The sequence below is a fragment of the Aythya ferina genome (assembly GCF_964211825.1).
Source record: "Aythya ferina genome assembly, chromosome: 1".
Classification (NCBI taxonomy): domain Eukaryota; kingdom Metazoa; phylum Chordata; class Aves; order Anseriformes; family Anatidae; genus Aythya; species Aythya ferina.
In genome coordinates, this window is record NC_140296.1 from 17,962,927 (window position 1) to 17,979,437 (window position 16,511).

Sequence of the window (16,511 nt, forward strand, 5' to 3'; positions counted from 1 at the left end):
AATTACTTCCACATACCTTTATTGGTGTGATAGTAACAATTCATGACTACCTATACAAAAAGGTATCGCAGAATCACAGAATCACAGAATTTCCTAGGTTGGAAGAGACCTCAAGGTCATCGAGTCCAACCTCCAACCTAACGCTAACAGCCCTCCACTAAACCATATCCCTAAGCTCTACATCTAAACGTCTTTTGAAGACTTCCAGGGATGGTGACTCCACCACTTCCCTGGGCAGCCTGTTCCAGTGCCTCACAACCCTTTCAGTGAAGAAGTTCTTCCTAACATCTAACCTAAAACTCCCCTGGCTCAACTTAAACCCATTCCCCCTTGTCCTGTCACCAGGCACGTGGGAGAACAGGCCAACCCCCACCTCGCTACAGCCTCCCTTGAGGTACCTAAAAAGAGCGATAAGGTCACCCCTGAGCCTCCTCTTCTCCAGGCTGAACAAGCCCAGCTCCCTCAGCCGCTCCTCGTAGGACTTGTTCTCCAGGCCCCTCACCAGCTTTGTCGCCCTTCTCTGCACCCGCTCAAGCACCTCGATGTCCTTCTTGTAGCGAGGGGCCCAAAACTGAACACAGTACTCGAGGTGCGGCCTCACCAGAGCTGAGTACAGGGGGACGATCACCTCCCTAGCCCTGCTGGTCACGCTGTTCCTAATACAAGCCAGGATGCCGTTGGCCTTCTTGGCCACCTGAGCACACTGCTGGCTCATATTCAGCCGACTATCAACCATCACTCCCAGGTCCTTCTCTGCCTGGCAGCTTTCCAACCATTCCTCTCCCAGCCTGTAGCTCTGCTTGGGGTTATTGCGCCCCAGGTGCAGGACCCGGCACTTGGCCTTGTTAAACTTCATGCAGTTGACCTCAGCCCATCGGTGCAGCCTATCCAGATCCTCCTGCAGAGCTTTCCTACCCTCAAGCAGATCGATACACGCACCTAACTTGGTGTCATCTGCGAACTTACTGAGGGTGCACTCGATGCCCTCGTCCAGATCATCGATGAAGATATTAAAGAGGACCGGCCCCAGCACCGAGCCCTGGGGGACGCCATGTTACATGTATGTTACAGCTGCTTCCAAATATGATCCAAGCTTTTACAGTGCTTTTATTCACTGTCTCCTTTTTCAGCAGCAACCACTGAAAAAGCTCTCAAACAATATGAAGATTCTTTAAAAAAAATCTGTGCTGGGATAACTGCTCAGACTGTTTCCTCACTGAAGCAACAAGTGTGTTTTCAAGTGAGGTACAAGGGAAAAACACAGCCATAGGATCTGCTTCCTGGAGGCCGGAGTCACAGTTGAAAATGGGGTGCTTCAGGCCAGAATTAGGGATTCCGTTTTAAAGATGCTCCTTTCCCAGCACATTTCTATCAGAGACTCCCAGCAAGATGGTGTTTCCTACAGCAGTGGAGCTTTCTCTCCACTTGCCTGGCTTAATAGCAAAACAGAGATTTCCACAGTCCCTAAAGGTGTTTTTACTTCTATCCTTAGGAACCACAAAGTCAGCAAAGCCCAAAGTGGGTAGGTTAGCTCTACAGCAAAAGGCTAAGCTCATCTTTTTAACCCATATAGCTTCATAGTTTGTTTTGATGTCAGAATTTGGAACTTGTTTGCGTGAGATGTGTGTAGCTGGGAGTGGAAACAGCTTTGTTTCCTGATATGGTTTAGAATGAGCTCTGAAGCCACTAGAAAAACTCAGGTGAGCTTCATCCACATGTAAAGAGCCAGCACAAGGAAATACAGCTATAGGAAAATACGATTGTACAAAAGCTTTATGGAAATACCGTTATGTCACAAAAACATGTCTTCTGAATATAATGCAAATGGATTTAAAGATTGCCCTTTGCACCTTTGAGATCATCCTATACTGTTTTCAGTCTCCAAGAAAAGTTCTCCCATGCCAAGGGAGAAATGGGTTTGCAAAAGAAAACAAAATCAGATTCACTATGGGTACTGTTGCTGTAAACTTAAAAAGAGAAATTTTATTTCTCTACAGTAAACAGGGCTATAAATCTCTGGGCTATTAATACTGTTAAGTTCTCTTGTTCTATCCAGCAAGTTGCATGATACCATTTATTTAGTATTTTAAAGAGTTCCTTATTCCCATTTCTTCTACAAATGATTAATTGGCCCCTCTGGCAATTAGAAACAGCCTGCTATAACTTTAAAAAAGTGCAAGGAAACTGATAGCAATGATTGTTTGAAATGTTCTGTTCTGCTTTTAGAAGGATGAATCAGTCAACAACAAGTTTGCAGATGTTTTGTTTAAAAGGTTCTTACAACTTTAATAATCATTGCCTGGGATTTTTAAATTGTTCCTGAGTATTGCAATAAGCTGGAACCATGTTTGCCTCCAAACTTTAATTCTGTCTAATCCCTTTTTCTTTGTTTGATTTTTAAGAGAGAGGATAATGAAGAGTTTAAAGAAAAACAGCACACCGAGAAATCATGTCTTAAGCACTGATGGATGATTTAACAAGATTTTTTATAGCTCATAGACTCAAAGCCAAAGCTTGTCTCTGTTTTATAACCTCACTATGCTGCAAATTTTGCTTGTAACAGGTAGAAGTGATGACTTTGAAAATCATTATGCCTTAGAAAAACAATCAAAATCTTCATAGTATTTGGTCACAGAAATCTAGCAAGTTAGATAAAATATTTCTCCTTCCCTTCTTCCCCATTCCTCGCTGTCTCTTTTCCAAAGGTCTGCACACTGTTCATACCTTATAGAAATATTGAGTCATCACATATGAGTGCTGTAATTCAATTCAGCAATTTCACGTATTCTCTGAAAATTGCATTGCACTGTTAAATTTATTGCATGGATTTAAAGTCTTGGGTAATTTGCATTTTTGATAAAGAGTTGAAGGCTTGCTCTTATAATTCCTAGGCATTAATACTCAGACCTATCTGAGCCCTCTGTGAAAGTGAAGGAGATAAATTGTGAGGGCAAGAGAGGGAGAACATGATAAATGAAATGGCAAGAAGAAAGATGTAGAAGAACCACAGGAGAGAGAACTGAGGGAAAACAGAAAACAAATAATAATAAAAAGGCAGAACCTACTGATAATCTAAGAGCTGATTAGGTCCACAGTGCATTAGGGCTGAGAGCAGGCATCTGTTCGTGGGCATGGCAGAGCCTGAGTGACAGGGCTAATGGCAGGGCCTCGTAGTGCAGTTGTCTTCTCCCATGGGAGAGGGTCTGGCTTCTTCAGAGTCTTGCTGGCTGGTGAGTGGGTGGAAGCTCCTCTCCACGAGTCTGGAACAGGCACCTTCGTGTTGTCTGTGTGACAGCGGTGATTCCTTTGTGCTCCAGTGTGTGTGACTGCTTCTCCATCATCAAGGCAGGGAGGAGGACCTCACATCATTTTTCTTCCTTCTTAACATTCCCTATCAATCATCTGTGGAGTAAAAGAGTAATTTCAACCTTTTTGATTTGTGGACAACTTAATAATTTCCCAGAGAAAGAGGATACCCCTTTCAGGGATTCTGTGTGAGCAAATGGTAGACTGCCATTTCTCAGCTCCTCTCCAAGACCCCTAGAAGTAGTCTCTGGACCTCCAAAGGGTTTGTGGACCAGAAGTGGTAAAGCCCAGAAGTTTTGGAGGTGAAGATATGTTATACCCACATACCCAACACAAAGGGGCTCAAATATCTGATTGCAAGGAGTAGTCACTGTTCAGTGTGTAGATAATCATTATTAAAGCAAGCAGGAGAAAGGCACTGAAAACAGAAAAGAAGGAGAGAGGAATAAACCCTTCTAACAAAAAGCAAGGGGTGAAATGTTGCTTTTTAAATAGCGAGTCTGTGAATTTCTTTATGCTCCCAGCCCAATTAACAGTGATAGCTGCCAGCTGAATTGGCAGCAGAAGAAATAAACTCTGCTCAGTAACATGGTAAAAGAGGAATTACTCTGTCTCTTCATGGTGTTTTAGTTGCTATGGGAGAAGATGCACAATGTGAGATTCAAGGTGCCTCTCTCAGGAAGGTGATGCTGGTTCACTGTGCTTTTCCCAGGCTTCCTGGTAGGCTGCTTTTCCATCACTTGACCCTAAGGTTTGGCCACAGAGGCTGCCTGGCTAATCACCCAGCTGCTCTGCTCCCCTGAGACATCCATGGGGAAGTATACAGGGACCAGATTATTTTCTGGTGCTGATCTGAATTCTGATCAGATCCCTCAAAACAACAACAAAAATACATTGCTAATCTGAATTCAAGACCAACTGTATGAGCAGATAAATCTCTGAGCACTCTCAGGAATCTGATGTTGTAAAGTCCCACGTCCAAACTGGTAGTTAATAATGTCACACAACAATAATGAAAAGGGGTGGGAGTAGGGGGGAGGTGTCAATATTTACAGAATTTAATTAGATGACAACAAAAAAGTATAGCTGGCCTATTTTCCCTTTCCCTTTCGGGTATTTTACCAAATGGGGAAAAAAAAAAATCAGTCATCTGCAAAGGTACAGGTTTAAGATTTGAATTCAACTTTTATTCTGAATATTTGTTCTGAATAATAGAGGTAAAACTTTGAAATAACTGAAATTCTGAAATTCCGTTCAAAACTATTACCAAGTCTTAGCTCGGCAGCGTCAGACCAAAGTCACACTCTATCTGCACTATTTGTTATATCCTTCCTTTGCCACTGGTTACTGTCACAGCAAGGATTCTGGACTGTGTGGACCTTCAAGTCCAACAGAGGGGCTTTTTTGTTATGTTATGAGATTCATTTTCTCCCCTTGTTGTGTCCTGGAAAATACTACTGCTTGATTTAAACTAACTTAGCCATTGATCCCAGGAAATACAAGTACATATTGTTCTGGATTCTGGAAAGTCCTGCACTCTTCATGAAGCACATACAAAGAACAAGCACGGAAAGGCAAAGCCTGCCAGACTACACCATGTGCCCACTCATGATAACCTGACCAACAGGATACTAAGTAGGATTAATGTTTTTTCCTCTCCAGCAGAATTCTTCCAAACTGAAGAGACAGCACTCAGTAATTACAGGTTAGAGCGCATTAGCTGCTGTGGTGAGGACTGCAGTCACGCAGCACTTCATAGCAGATTATTTACTCAGAATCTCAACTGTTTGCAGAAAGCATTATACTACAACACTTTACACCAGCCTGAATCTGTCCTTTAACCTCTTAACTCAGTGCAAAAACATCATCCATAAACGCCACATACATTTGTTAAATATACTGTTTGACTGGTCATTGAGCATGTACCTGGTTCTGTAGCAGCTCTGCAAACAGATCATCATGCATGTTTGCACTCTGGGCTCCAATTCCACTAGCTCTGATTGGAAAAATTGGTCTCCTGGTTTTTGAGTGTCTTTCCATAGGAGTTCAAACACTGAATCTTCAGTTAAATCACTGAAATCACAGTAACAAGGATAAGAAACTGATATAAATTAGAGGAGGATCCCATGAGTGGGAAGTTCCTTTCTTCTCCCTGCTTTGACTTTGACTTGCTGGATTACTCACTGAAAATCTTTTTTTTCAAAAAATGGAAAAAAAAAATGGAAAAAAAAAAGTCAAAAGACAAAACCACCAGCTCTTGAACATAGAAAGCCTATAAATATATAAGCTTAACTCCACAGTAGGGCATCTTGTGCAAAAGCAAATAAATAAATCTAAACACCATGTTGGCATTTTTGTTTAATGCCATCATAGCTGCTGGTAAGCAGTGTGGAGACAATATCTGGACATGTACTTATGTGGACATCAGTTTGGTGTGGACAGTCCCATTGCTATCCTGCCAAATAAGCCATCAAACAGATGAAGAAAACAACCCACTTCAGTGCTCATCCATTTGCAGCCCTTTTCAAGCACACTCCACAGGCTAAGCTCCAGTGCTCAACTGTGCAGCCATTCCCTGGCAAATATTATGTCAAGTAAAGGTTATGTGAATAACCTTTATCCACTTGCTTGAATAAGTTTTGCTAACTGGGTGAGAAATAACTGACAAAGTTGGGTAATTCTGGTGGTTTTACCCTGCTGGGCAGCTAAACTCCACCACAACCTCCTCATCACTCCTCCTCATCAAAGGAGAAGGGTGGAGTACATACGATGGAAAGAACTCAAGAGTTGAGATGGGGACAGGGAGGCTGCGGTCAGTCCCTGGCGCTTCGACTCCGCCGCTCCCTCAGGGTCCCTCTCTGCCCCTGCTCCCCGTGGGGTCCCTCCCATGGATGCCGTCCTTCCCAAACTGAGCCTGCGGGGGCTGCCCACAGGCTGCAGCTCTTCAGGAACTGCTCCCACACGGCTCCGTCCCACGGTGTCCATCTGTCAGGATTAAGGGCCACAGGGGAACTTGTGCTGTGTACCTGGAGCACCTCCTGCCCTCCTGCTGCACTCATCCTGGGGGCTGCAGGGCTGCTGCTCTCTCAGCTCTCACCCCTCTCTCCCAGTTGCTGTAGCACAGCAGATTTCCCCTTCCTTCAATCTGCTCTCTCAGAGGCACACACAGCATTGCTCATGGCTCAGCTCTGGCCAGCAGCGGGTCCCTTTTGGAGCGGTCTGGAGCTGGCTCTGATCTGACCTGGGGCAGCTGCTGGGCTCTGCTCACAGAGCTTGCAGTCCCCTGCTGCCAAACCCTTGCCACATAAACCCAATACAGTAATGAGGAGCTGGATCAATCCTGACATCCAATTACTTCACCGAGGTGTTGGCACTGCTCCCTTTCTGCAGTCATCAGCTGTATCACTGGAAAGATGCAGAACCGGTGGAAATTCTTCACTGGCAGCTCTGATACACGTTGCTTTGCTGATTATTCCCAGCTACCTAGTGTTGTGGATGGTTTCATAGCTCCATTGAGAAAACAAACAAATTTATATATTTTTTTAATTTAATCTTTATTTTTTTTAGCCTTCATCCTCTAGATACAAAACATGAACATGTGGCACAACTGTTGAGAGGGACTGGAGCACCTCTCCTATGAGGAGAGGCTGGGAGAGCTGGGGCTGCTCAGCCTGGAGAAGAGGAGGCTCAGGGGGATCTCATCCGTGTCCCTAAGCCCCTGAGGGGAGGGTGCAGAGAGGCCGGAGCCAGGCTCTGCTCAGTGGTGCCCAGTGCCAGGACAGGAGGCCATGGGCACAGCCGGGCACCCAGGAGGCTCCCTCTGAGCACCAGGCAGCACTGCTGTGCTGGGCGGGTGACGGAGCCCTGGCACAGGCTGCCCAGAGAGGCTGTGGGGTCTCCTTGGGGAGCTCCAAAAGCTGCCTGGACGTGGGCCTGGGCAGCCTGCTCTGGGTGTCCCTGCTTGGGCAGGGGTTGGACTAGATGGCCTCCTGAGGTCCCTTCCTACATCAGTTGTTCTGTGATTCTGTGAACTGCTCTTTGAAAAAAATTATCCTTAATGTGTTCAATTAATGAAAACAGCAAAATAGCCTATGTCGTGGTCTTAAAAGACTTTCACTGTGGTGAAAATGGAGAGATTTGGTATGTGTTTCATATGGCAAATCATTACAGCTAGCAAGTGATGTTTCAAATAGTTTTTACATGTGCATGTCCTGACTGAGTCACAGCACCTCAACCCCTTGGCTTCTTTAGTCTGTCATCAGCATTATCACCCCAGCCCAACAGCTCTCAAATAACACTCCTGTTGCATGTAATTTGCCTGACCTGCTTGACATAAGTTTTCATGTAAGTGACTTTATCTCAGCATACCTCTGGGTGCTGTAGAAGCCACCGTGCAGTGTAAGTAGACTAAACACAGAGAAGAAATAACTTACAGTGCACTAACCCTCTTCCTGTCCTTTGGTCTGGTGACTTCCCGAGGTTGGCCTGTTCCTGCAAATCACAAAGCAGGCCTTGTAAACAATTATATTACTCTGGCTAAAGCAGGGGGAGTTGCTTTTGGTGCTAGTGTGTGGGTCTAGTGTGGGCATAATGCTAGAACAGGTGATATGGAGCTCCAGGAGGCAGTTCTTTGTCTTCCCGATGATCAGAATGCAATAGTTCCTTGTGGGAAATAATGCCTTCTGCAGTTAATCTGGATCTTTACCTTAAAGAAAACCAAAATTGAATTTCAATGCTATTCTTTCTATTTTTAACGTTTTATGTATTTGAGCCAGCTGTTTTTAAGGGTTATACTGAAATATCAGAAAATGATATATTTTTCTCCATGCATTTGTTGTTCCTTTCAGTGCCACATAATTTTCAATATGCCAAGGAACAACATATTGAAAGTTGAGTAGTTGAGTCAGCTTTATTTGAAGTCCAGATGAAATTGTCCAGACTGAAACTTTACTTTTTTTTTTTTTTTTTTTTTTACAACCAACAATAGTAATAACCAGATTGAAAGTATTACAATACAAAAGAGATTGTGTTGTGAGGAATGAAGCCAGATGGGTCTCCAGCTGTCACCTTAAAAATAAAACATTAGAATCCAATTAAAATGTACTTTGGTTTATATTTCACTGAAGTTTTGCAATAATTAACTTTAGACCTATACAACTACCCTCACTTTTCATTTATAGCTTCATTCTACAAGCTACCTTGGTGCTTGGTTTTAAGTAGCAGAAGTAAGAATTTCTTTCTTTATCTGGACTGCTCCCAATTGCATCCAGCCACAACAACTGGGTGAAAGTCCTTGTTAGTGTGTTGCTGGATCATGGATGTAGTTTAGAGCATGTCCTCTAAGCAGCCCCATGGAAAATAGAGCAGGCTTGACTGCACATGCTTTTGGGCATGAGGGCTTCAGTTTCGTACTTGGAAATGGATCTCATGTTGTCCTGGTCCAACGATATTTGCATGGAAAATGTCCATTGGAAATTGCTTCTTCAACAAAGTGAAAATGCTCTGGAGGTTTCATGTAGCTTTCAACACAATATCCTAATTTCTAAATGCCTTAATAATACTGTTATTTGATTCTATTTTACAAACATGGTAAAGTCAAAGTTGAAATGATTCATTTTTAATTTGAACAAGGTAAGTTAATTTAGTTGATCCAAAGCTACATTTTTAAGAAATATTTAGCTTGAAATTTTAGATCTTCATACATCTTTACAATTTAAACCCAAGTTGGGCTTAGGACTGCTTCAATTTACACATAGAACAGAATTTTTCATTTCCCACCATGCCATTCCCAAGCCAAACAGGTTGTCTGAAGCTACAACTCAGATTTGCCCAACTGCAAATCTGTGAGGATTTTCAATTCCTCTTGTTCTTGTAAAAGAGGAGCACAGTTTCATTGTCCATTTAATTTTCTGAGGATTTATGTACTGGGGTTAAAATATTCAAGCCTGGCTGTTTATAGAAAGAGACATATAAATCCACACTTAGCTCTTAACTAGGTGGCCTCATTTTCTGATGTACCAAGTATTTATCCAGAGGCATGTTTATTTAATGTTAGGCACTCAAATGTAGAGTTCCAGCCTCATCTCTTTGAATATCATGCTGTCAGAAGAAACAGCCTACCCTATTGTTTATGCTAAATATACATGGACAATACCCCAAGAGCTATACTTGTGCACAAGAGAGAAGGACAAGCACAATCCAATCAATTAGCATTTTTACAGGTTCATGATATTTTGGCTGTCCTCCTGTCCCTAGCAGTGTATTTCAGAAAGTGAGGCTCTATCTGTGACTGATCATTGCTTCTGCCTGTTGTAAGGAACACAGAAGTTGCTACCAGCTTCATACAGGCAATATGAAAAATGGATAGAAAGTAAAGACAGAATGTCATGGAGAGTAATACATACTTCTGTCAAGCACAAGCTTGTGAAAAATACTGTAAACCTGAGGATTTGGGCAGAAAAAAATCAAGACAACCCTCTTAGCCAAGACTGATGTCTTGAAATTACGTATCCTGTGGGCAAATCCTATTTTCAGATAAGTCAGTTTTGATTTAGTTTGTTTCTGCTATTGATGATTGCTAGTGTTATTATTTATCATAAAAATTATTATGATGTCACATTTATAAAATACCAGCAGTATAAGTAGCACATAAAAATAAAATTTCTTCCTCATAGCTATGTTGTCAGGCTTAATTTCTTAGTGTCTCTGACACTTGACTGAAAGATGCCATAGAGCTGAACATTACAAGCAGTTCTTATATATGACAGTCACAAACTGCTTTCATTTCCTATGGTTCTAATGAAATGGGCTGGTAAAAAAAGAACGGGAAAAAAAATAGAAGAGCTTTCTTCAGTTTCATCATTGTTTAGTAGATACTATACAGCTAAAAATAGCAATGCTTACAGTAGTAAAAAATACTGCTGTAGTGTGAAGCCATGGAAAACTTACACGGTGCAATGCACATTTAGGTAACTGTCTTTTGCAGCTGCTATCAGCAGTTCCCCTGCAAGGGAAAAGATGGAGAGAAGGCAAAAGGAGTTGGTTAAAAGGGATTACGTCAGCAGGAGAATATGCAGGGCTTGATTTCAGAGAGCTGTCAAAGTCTCCGTGCCATCTCAGCTCATTGCTGCTTTATTTTTCAGCCTCAGCACCACTCGCAACATCACAGAGTGGCTGAGGTGGGAAGGGACCTCTGGAGACCATCTGGTCCCATCCCCAGCTCAGGCAGGGACACCTACAACAGGTTGCCCAGGACCAAGCCCAGAAGGGTCATTGCTCCGTGCTCCTTGGAGGGGTTTTCCCTACCAACTACCAGCTCTTTTTTTCAGGAGCTGTGTCTTGGGGGCTGCTCTGCATTGGAGCACTCCTTGCACTTCTTGCCCTTCTCTTAAGGAAGGGAAGTGCTGAGTTCAGTCTGATATTAAACTACTGACCTAGAAAGGTTTTGTTGTTTTGTTCTTGATTCAGGGTGTTGGCGTGGCTCTTCTACCACTGTTTCGAATGTGCTGTAGGTGTATAAAGTGGTAACACCAAAGCTTTAATTATTCAGGACCGTTAGACAGATGAACCCTTGCAAAATCTGGAATTAACCTTCCTAAGGTCTGAGCATACATGCATTCATCCACACCCATCTCAGGCTACCCAAGTGATGGAGAAGGGGAACATTGTGCTGCAGCTGTTGTCAGGAGCTAAAAATAACTCTGTTCCCTGAGATCCAGACATGCCCAATGTCACCGTACGCAGTTTATTGAGCTTTGTTCTGAGGGGGTGCAGATCCCCCCCGCCACAGCCTTCTCCTGCTGCCCAGCCTGGAGACATTTGTTAACGTCACTGGCACAAGCATTTGCAGAGGAACTAAACTGGCAATATCAAATCACACAAATCACTTCGCAGAAGAAAAGAGCAGCAGCTTGCTGAGGCAAGGCAGGTATGATTAGACCTTGCTTCAGACTTGCAATAAATGTTTTTAAAACAAACAGAAAATTTCCACAGATACAAGGAAAAAAAAGGCAGGATCCTGCTGGAGAGGAGGGGACTGTTTCAAGAATACTATGGGTTTACAGCTCCATTTCCAACGTGCTCATGTTTATGTGGTGTCAGAAGTGAACTTAGGGTCTCAGATAGAAAAAAAAAAAGGATCACAGAAATTGGAAAAAGGAAGATTCGGGGTGGGGGGGGAAGGAAAAAAAAAAGTGCTTTGAGAAGGGGAGAGGGAGGAAGAAGGGGGCAGAAGGGTCTAAGGCAGACACAGCAATTGCAGTTGTTTGGAGGGAGGTGATCTAGGGCTTTGCTGCAAGGAGTGATGTCCCAGCAGCACCCTGCTGTTGGCTATGACAGAAGTGACAACCAGTGCCATTTGGCTATCTGGAGGCACAGTGTGTCACAGGAACCAGCCAGAGTCCACATCTCTCTCTGATGTGGACCACAAACCAGTGTAAACACATGGAGAGCAAGGACCTGAAAACCTGAAGAGCAAATGGCACTGTTAAAGAAACTGATTTTGGTGACTTGGGCCTAGCTGGAGCTGAAAATTATGGCAGTTCAATTGGAAGGGTGCGAGAATAAGTGTCTTGGTATTTGTCCTGGCTATTGCTGCCATTGCTTTCCTATCTCTGTCACTGAAGGAAGAAAAAAAAGAAAGGTGACAAAAAAAAGCAAAAAGAGACTTTTGAAGTTGATGTCAAAGATGAGCAAAATATAATACATGAAAAGGCCAAATTTGCTAGGAGGTGCCAGGAACAAGGGCAAACAGCTGAAGCTTTTATTACTGCAGATCACAGTTTTGCTGAATATTGCATATACAGAATGTTAAAAGAGGAATTAATAAGAGGCAAAATAATTTTGGCAAAAGAGACAACCAGTTCATCAGCACAACCTACACTTAGGCTCAGATCGCTTGCTAATACTGGCTTGAGTGAAAGTGGTGCTGACCTACATACCAGCAGTACAGGAGAAACTGCAGCAGACCAGTGAAGAATAGAAACAAACATGAAAAGAGCAGCTGCAAGCACTTTTAATATCAGAAGCGGTGCTCAGTGAATGAGGAAAAAAAAAAAAAAAAAAAGCAAAGAAACTTTAACAAGAGATAAGCTGAATAAGTTGTGGGAGATATGGCAATGTACCACACCATACATGCCAAAAAGTCCCCCTGAAGACTCAGAATGTGAGAGCAGCCACAAGGGACATGTTGTCAAGGCAGGTACAGCAGCAGGCACACAATCACCAAACCCATGTTTTTAGTCCCCAGCTTGAAAGAACAACACTTTAGTAGAAATACACATTAAATAATCAAAATTTTGCATTTAAAATGAGAATATTTGATGACAGCCAAGACAGTTTCACTAAAAGATTAGAGCAATAGGATTTGAGTTGGATATATGGAAAGACTCAATAGGATATCAAGTATAGTTTAGAATGGTACAGGATGTGGTTTGAGCTACTTCTCTGGGAACCTCTGAAAACGATGCAAAGGTCTCCAATGGATTATTTATGTGGTGCTGAGTCTTGCCTTGTCTCTATCGTAACATTCTTGTTTGGTGTCTGTCTAACATATTTTTATTCCCTGTGTATCTAGAAATGAGATTATATTAAACTGTGACAACAGAGCATCATTTAAAGATCATTGACTTTTCCTGCTACCCTGAAAGTGTATAACTGAGTTCAGTAAAAGCTTTAATCCTGTCCCTGAGTTTGCATATTGATAAAGAGTGGTAATATATGACTAGAAATGTGAAAGTCTTCTGACTCTCTCAAAACATGTTCTGTTGCCCTCTGCTAATTTGGTTGGCATTCAGGGAGATAGGTAGGTTTTGAACCAGTATGTGCCAGGTTACTGGGAAGGAATTCATACAACCAGATTCCATACACTTATTCTTTTTCAATATCTTTCACCATATTTCACCAATCAAATTCATCTCAGAGCTGAAAACCCTCTTTATGAGCTGGAATGGAAATGAACTGGGTTGCTCGAAATAGGAGCAAAGGTAAGAAGGAGGCCCAGCAGCAATGTAAACACATCCTAGAAAATTTCTTTGTAGAGAATATTGGTGTGGGTTTCTAGTCAATATATATGTCTATATCTCATGCATTTATCACAAACTTGTCTGGTCTGTGGCTTGGGTTAGTGTTGGGTTTAAGATTATCATTTCAAAAAAAGAAGTAATTAATAGCTTCATTTATTACTTTGACTGTTAACCATCAGTGACACTAATATTGAGTCCACTCATGACACTTGGCAGACTCTGATTTCTCATCATCCTGTGCCCCCAGAAGGATTGACCAGAAGCCGGGGTCTGCAGTGTGGGCACGCTCCTATCGCCCAGCCTTGGCAAACGGCCTGGCCCACAACAGATGCTGTGATAAGAACATGGCTATAAACAGTGTGAGCACGGATCATATACATAAAACTGTCTGGGAGGGTGTTTATCCAAAGCGATGAAGTAAAATAGGAAGATGACCATCAGCTGGGTTAAACAGTAGCTAGTGATTTACAGAGACACTTTTGAAACAAAGAAGTTAATGTGAAATATGAGAGAAACATGAAAATTTGTAACAGCAGGGGAGACCTTGGAGCAGGAACAGCATCAGACAAAACTTGGTGTGATGCTGCCAGAATTACCACTGAAATTGCAGCCTGTGCCAAGGCTGGGCAGAGCAGCTGCCCGATGGACACTGCAAGGGGCTGGTGCCCAGCTAGTGGGGTGCTGCAAGTGGGGACCCACACCTGGACTGTGTGTATGTGAGCCTGGCCGTCCTTTCTCACCACTGCACATATTAGTGGTCTGCAGGGAGCAGCACAGGCTCCTGTAGGGCTGGGACACCCATACCTACCAAAGGAGTGTGCAAGCAGGGGAGCTCGCACTGCTAGGAGAGGGGTGAGTGCTGCTAACTCACGTTTGTGCATGCACATGTGTATGTGTGTGTGATTAGAAATGTCTGGGATAGGCTACAGAATAGGTTTTGGTCATTTGTAGCTGTTTGTTAACGTTTGTAAGCATCTGGTATTGTGGTTTACCTGCTGTATTACTGATATTGATTCTGGACATATTGTTCACTGACTGTCAATTTGTTTGCTAAGCAACACTGCTTTGGCACTGATTTGCTTAAACTGTATAAACTGAACAAGTTTGTTCTGTAGCATCTAGAGATGCATTACTATTGTATTTACATCCCCTTTGTTCCTTTGTGGTTATTATTGTGTTTGGGAAAGCTGTGTCTGTTGTTCCAAGGACAAAACTTTGAAAATGTGGATAGCCTTTTACTTCCCAATTGCTTTACAGTTTCAAGATGTAAATAATTAGACCTTTCCTAATAGAAAAGAGTTTAAGCTGTTGTACAAAACACCATATTTCTTCTGCTTGCTTCCCATTGATATTAGGAAGGAACATTTACTCTTTCTGAGACTCAGAGATTGACTGTTCTGTACAACTCTGGGAGTTACCTGCCTTTGGTCAGTAAAACCTTTGTTCAGACGTTCTTGGCCAATATCTTTCCTGTAGGCCATATATGGAGTCAAAACATAGGTCAAGTATGGAGTTACCTTTACTCATGACACAGAGGTTTGTTCCCAGCATAAAGGCCAAGTCTTTGGTGAGTTGTCTCACTTACGAGCAGGAAGGACAAAACTATGGTGTTTCCATTTGCTGAGGGATGGAAGGCAAAGAAAGAAAGGAGAAGAAAGGAGAACAGAGCTACATGTGCTCTACTGGGAGAGGAACAGCATATTTTTAGGGACATGGGCCTCTCTTTTACTAACAAGAGTTGCCAACCTGGTATATTCTTGCTATTTGCCCACTTTTCTGGCATAGCACAGCAGCATTTCATTTATCTTGCATGTCATTTATTATATGTTGTAACCGAAGGAATCAATTTTGACTGTGATCATTAAAAAAACACTCTGAAACGTGGTCTAGAAAGTATTCCAGACACCAAGCCTATGGATGCTCACACTGACTCAGCATATAACAATTACCAAGAGCTCATTTTTTGGTTTTCTGCAACAACTTGGAATTAAGAATAACTACAAATTCCTTTTATGAAAACAAAACAAAAGGCATTTTCCAGATTGGGTGAGCGTTGATGGAAATGTTGCTTTTTTATTTGGTTTTCCTTTAAAAAAAAGTGTCTATATGGCCATACTTTGTGTCACGTGTGTGTGTATTGAGATTGTGTGTGGAAAGTTACTTTCTAATAATTTAAAGTGTGTAGGCCAAATTCAATTACACTGAGAGAGGGTTAGAAGTCTCAAAGGCATTATATTTTCTGCAAGTTTCGTGCCAGCCAGCACCAGGCTAATGCAGTAAGTTTGTTTTACTGTCTGTTGTGTTAAAGGGTAAAGAAGTTTGGCAGGATCTAAATCCCCCCTGAATTCCAGCTTGCCCTCAGATATCAGAGGGGCTGGGGGTGGCAGGGCTTAGATTCGGAGTGATGCCCAATTCAGCACTAAAGTCCAGTTGTATTCAATATATTGAATTACCATGATCAAAGGCACACAAATAGCACAATACGGCTTCAGTCTAGTAGATTAATGACTGGTGTAGTTTATTGAAGCAACAGGAGTACGAGTTCTTTTGGGTTGTCAGTGATAAATACACTGATGTAAAGCATGTGCAAATACCAAGCATACAACAAACACAACCAACTGCAAATGAGTTAGCTTATGAAACAACTCTGCAGGGACTGTTAGGCTTCCTGGTGGAGCACTTGGTATAACCAATCTCACCCAATTGGAATCCCTTTGGGGGAAAGAGAGGTTCTGCCTGTTGACTGATCCCAGAAGTCAGCAATGTCCTGACTTGTCTGTAATGGTATCTTTCCTAATATTTGTCCTCTCTTGAGCCGTTTTTATACTATATTCTTACATTTAGGTGGAGTTTGAGTGACTGTAGTCATACATATCTTCGTTATAACTGGTATAAAATGTTCTTGCTTTAGCTTTAAAGGTATAGGCTTAGAGAAATTCAGAGCTCTTGCTCAGTGAAGGGTGGTCACACCTTGAAGCCATTGGGATGGAGGTGTGTTTTGGCATTGTAATGAGATTGTAATGAGCTAACTTCACCCAGAGGACATGATTTTGTTATCAGTTTGTCTCAGGGCTGGCCATACAGTCCATCAGTTCCATAGTACCATCAGGTTCCCTATCTCTGTGGTGGTATCACAGAGCCTGGCCGCAGGGTCTTTGTTCCACCCTCCATGCTATTTCTCTT

General features: G+C 42.5%; 1 long non-coding RNA gene across 1 annotated transcript; it reads right to left on the minus strand.

Moving 5' to 3' along the window:
• Positions 1–2,624: 2,624 nt before the first annotated feature.
• On the minus strand, positions 2,625–3,808 carry LOC311430384. Its single transcript, XR_014688751.1, has 2 exons — positions 3,634–3,808; positions 2,625–3,402 (listed from the first exon to the last, which is right to left on the minus strand). It is a non-coding gene; the product is annotated as an uncharacterized lncRNA (long non-coding RNA).
• Between the last annotated feature and the right edge of the window lie 12,703 nt (positions 3,809–16,511).